At 36.3% G+C, this 5000-nt stretch overlaps 1 long non-coding RNA gene across 4 annotated transcripts in view; it reads left to right on the top strand.

The window, feature by feature from the left end:
- The window catches only part of LOC128250599 (uncharacterized), a 214194-nt gene that overhangs the window by 205262 nt on the left and 3932 nt on the right, over positions 1–5000 (top strand). The window lies entirely within an intron of this gene.

Raw genomic sequence — 5000 nt, 5'->3', positions numbered from 1 at the left:
GTGAATGTGAGTGTGTGTGTGTGTGTGTATGTATGTATATGTATATATATATATTATATATATAGGCGCAGGCGTGACTCTGCCGTAAGACGCTTGCTTCCCAACCACATGGTCCACATGATGAAAATTCATGAGCTGATCTTGGAGGACTGTCATCAAACAATCGACAGACTTGTTGATATGACTGGTATATCCTGGAGCTCCTGCCAACGAATTTTGAGCGAGGAATTGCGAATGCAAAGAATTGCAGCAAAATTTGTGCCTCGCTTGTTCACGGAAGATCAAAAGCAGTCACGACTGAATGCGTGTTGTGAACTAAAAGAACAGTTGGAAGTTGATGCGGACCTTTTTTTTCGAAGATCATCATTGGTGACGAAAGCTGGTGCTACAGAATTTGCAGATGTGGAAGAGGTAAAGAAAAAAAACGACGGAGGTGTTAAAATGCATCACTTCGTAAGAGTTCTGGGAAAGCTTCAAACAGTGGAAAGCTCGTCTGGACAGATGCATTGTGTTGATTGTTGAAATTTATAGTGATGAATTTCACGTTTCAAAACGTTGCTGACTTTTTACTCAGCCTGATACATGTTGTTGTTGGCACTCCGTCGCTTACGGCGTCGAGGGTTCCAGTTGATCTGATCAACGGAACAGCCTGTTCGTGAAATTAACGCGCAAGTAGCTGAGCACTCCACAGACACGTGAAACCCTTAACGTAGTTCATGGGGATATTCAGCGTGACACAGTGTGACAAGGTTGACCCTTTGAATTACAGGCACAACAGAAACAGGAAGTAAGAGTGAGAGAAAGTTGTGGTGGAAGAGTACAGCAGGGTTCGCTACCATCCGCTGCCAGAGCCTTGTGGAGCTTTAGGTGTTTTTGCTCAATAAACACTCACAACGCCCGGTCTGGGAATCGAAACTGCGATCCTATAACCGCGAGTCCGCTGCCCTAACCACTGGGCCATTGCGCCTCCACAGCCTGATACATAGAACCATGTTATAAGTGGTATTCTGTTGTAAGACATAGATTTGAAAATGATGGCGTTTCAAGATGGGATGTTATTAGGAGTGGCGTTATAACGGTACTGTTATAAGGAGCGATGGTATGAGAGACGGTGCTGAAAGCAGAGAGACATTTTAAGAAATAATGTCACAAGAATCAGGGCTGCTATATTTTTCATTACAAGGGGCTGGTTATACGGGAAGGTGTTGAAAAGGGCGGTGTCAGGAGTTTGATGCTACAGGGGTTGTGCTATAAGGGATCGTACGTTGATATAGTCGAGCGAACAGGCAATATAAGCGCTGGGTTGTGACTGGCACTCAGTCGGTTACGTCGATGAGGGTTCCAGGTGATTCGATCAACGGAATAGCTTGCACGTGGAATCAACGTGCAAGTGGCTGAGTACTCCACAGGCATGCGCACTCTTAACATAGTTCTCAGGGAGATTCAGCGTGATACAGACTGTAACAAGGTTGGCTCTTTGAAATACAGGTACTTCTCATTTTTGCCAGCTGAGTGGACTGGAACATCCTGAAATAAAGTATTTTTGCTCAAGGACACTGGGAATTGAACTCACGACCTAACGATCGAGAACAGAATACCTTAACCATTAAGCCACTCGCCTTCTCTTTTAAACAGCATTTATCTCCCTTTATAGAAAGTTTTGACTTTCTATCTCAGTCATGTTAGCGTTGCTAGTCATCCTTCTACTCACAATAAGGTAGATACCAACAAAATAATGGGGTTCATTTAACTGAACGCACCACATCAACCAATCTCCCCTCATGAAATACTTCCCTCCCGACTAAATATTAAAAGTCACCTGCCTATGCTAGGAATCCTTATTATAAAGTAGTGGTGGTGGTGGTGGTGGAAGTGGTGGCGGTGGTAGGGCTAGTAGTAGTAGTAGTAGTAGTAGTAGTAGTAGTAGTAGTAGTAGTAGTAGTAGTAGTAGTAGTAGTTAATCACCTGAAAACCGCTAGCATCCATTTCTTGACTCACTGGAGCGAGAAAAACTGAATTAAGTCGCAGATATTCAAAAACGAGTAAAACAACAACAACAACAACAACAACAACAATAATAATAATAATAATAATAATAATAATAATAATAATAACGATGGTGATGGTGGTGATGATGATGATGATGATGATGATAATGATGATGATGATGATGATGATGATGATGATGATGATGATGATAATAATAATAACGATGGTGATGGTGGTGATGATGATGATGATGATGATGATGATGATGATGATGATGATGAGGAGGAGGAGGAGGAGGAGGAGGAGGAGGAGGAGGAGGAGGAGGAGGAGGAGGATGACGACGACGACGACGACGACGACGACCACGATGATGATGATGTTAATAATAAATATGCTAATAGTGATCTGCAACAAATTAATGAAAGAAAGGAAAAAAAATATTCAAATTAAATGCCAAAAATTTCACTCCATTACATTTTTTTTTTTCAAAAGTAAAAAAGAAATTGATAATAAAACTAATACTACCAATAATACTAATATTAGTGATAAAGATAATAATGACGGTGGTGATGATGATGATGATGATGATGATGACGACGACGGTGACGCCGATGTTTTTTTTTTGTTTTTTGTTTATGTGCCACAGGGGGAGTCATTGAATGGACAATCTACAATAGCTCTGCATCGAAAGTTTACGTAAAAGCGGAGGAGAAGAATGTGGAAAGAAAGGGGGTGGGGATAGGATAAGTATACTACTACTACTACTACTACTACTACTACTACTACTACTACTACTACTACTAATAATAATAATAATAATAATAATAATAATAATAATAATAATAATAGTAAGAAGAAGAAGAAGAAGAAGAAGAAGAAGAAGAAGAAGAAGAAGAAGAAGATGCCATGATGCAATACTAGGCAGTGGCTCTCGTGGTTTCTGATAACTGATTGGAAGTGTTGTTTGTTTTGTCTTGATATAAAACATAGATTCTCAAAGTATATATATATATATATATATATATATATATATATATATATATATGGTGGTTGTCTACTCCTTAAACAGAGTTTGACCACCTCCTGCACCTACACCTTAGCCCTTTCATGGCGTCTGATGTGGCTTTTTAAACCAGACAGTGTTTTGAAAAAACACCCACACAGATTGCACCTCTGATTTGCACTACCAATACCTGCAAGTAAGTTCTGCTCATTGTGGATCCTAACATGTCTTTTAAGACCCCCATTGGATTTGCAAACCCTCTGGCACACATCACATTCAAACGTGTGCACAGACATATAATCAGAATAGCTGATTATATATATATATATATATATATACGACGGGCTTCTTTCATTTTCCGTCTACCAAATCAACTCATATACGTACATATATGCACCTATATATATATATATACGTACATATATTAAAATCAAATAAATTTGATATTCAAATTTTATCCTTAACTGCAATACTTTAAGTTGTCCTGTAATTTTCTAGGTTTATAATCTTAAGAATATTATTTCTCTGGCTCGCATTTTGCCATGTAATTCATGTTTTTTCCAGGCTATGCTATTATAGTAATTAATAAAGTGTCACGTATCAATTAGCGGTGTCGTTGATAATTTTATCCCTACCTCAATGACGCCGGTGACATATATTAAAAGATCCCTTATAGAACTATAATAAGAAAAAGTATAGAACTATATTATCACTCTCAAATTTGAGATTGATACCGTGATATTACTCGATTTGAGCTCTATCATTTACGTTCAATTAAAATATAGTTTGTTTTTTAAATAAAAAAGTTAACAATACTTAAATCTAATTTTTTACCTTACTCATATTTTTTTTAATGATATTTTACCTCACAACTTTTTTGATAGAATTTTTTGTTGCATGGGACCAAAACTATGAAATTCTCCATGCGTTCTTCTATCATTGAAGCTAAGATAAATACATTTTGCTTTTAAAATAAATATAAAATTGTTTAGATCTAAACTTGATTGGTGGCGTTAATTACTCCTATAACATTGCTACACATTTTGATGTAAACTGTTTTCTACTGGATCAAATCTGAATTTTGTCATGCGAAAATGTAACTAGAGACCAGTCCTCTTCAAAAATGTTAACAATTTTCAATTCGGTTAAGAACTGAATTAGCAAAAAGCTCTGAAAGATGCTGTGTGTGAGTAAATTGCAGCCTTAAGAATATTATTCAACTACTACCGTAGTTGATATACATATATATATATATATATATATATATATATATATATATATATATATATATATGCATACAAATACACGCACACACACACATACATAAACCTAGACACATATGTAAAGAATGAGGCAGGTGATTTATATCGGAAAGTACTTGAACAGTTTTAGAGGAGTTAGAGGCCATCAGCGACCGAGCTAGCTATGAGATATTTATTAATTATAATAACGGCAGTACATGTTCCTGATTGAAATTCATATCTGTCTGTAAATCTGTGCATTTATATATATATATATAAACTGAACGAAGGCATTCGTAACCTATTGACTCCGATCTTTAAAATTAGAGGTCTACTTCAGCAGGAGATTAATGCTGCGATGAAAGTAAGAGTTCAGAAGTCACTCTATACATACATAAGAGCATATATATATATATATATATATCAATATATACGTGTGTGTATGTATATGTACATATGTATGTATCGGCAACAATTAAGCAACGCTTTGCTAATATATATGGGAATTTTTAATGATTAATAGATATTTTCGAAGTCATTATATTCATATATTATCGTTTCCACCGATCTTAATATTATTTTATTCTCGTTATTTGTATTTTATTTATTTTTATCCTCCTATCATTAATAGGAGAGTTGATTCATGTTCACCTTCTTCTTCTTCTTCTTCTTCTAACACCACGACCACCACGACCACCACCACCACTACTACTACTACTACTACTACTACTACTACTACTACTACTACTACTACTACTACTACTACT

The sequence above is a fragment of the Octopus bimaculoides genome, chromosome 23 (assembly GCF_046866305.1).
Source record: "Octopus bimaculoides isolate indiv1 chromosome 23, ASM4686630v1, whole genome shotgun sequence".
Lineage (NCBI taxonomy): Eukaryota > Metazoa > Mollusca > Cephalopoda > Octopoda > Octopodidae > Octopus > Octopus bimaculoides.
The sequence above is the reverse complement of the archived record's forward strand: the minus strand, read 5'-3'. Positions and strand labels throughout refer to the sequence as shown.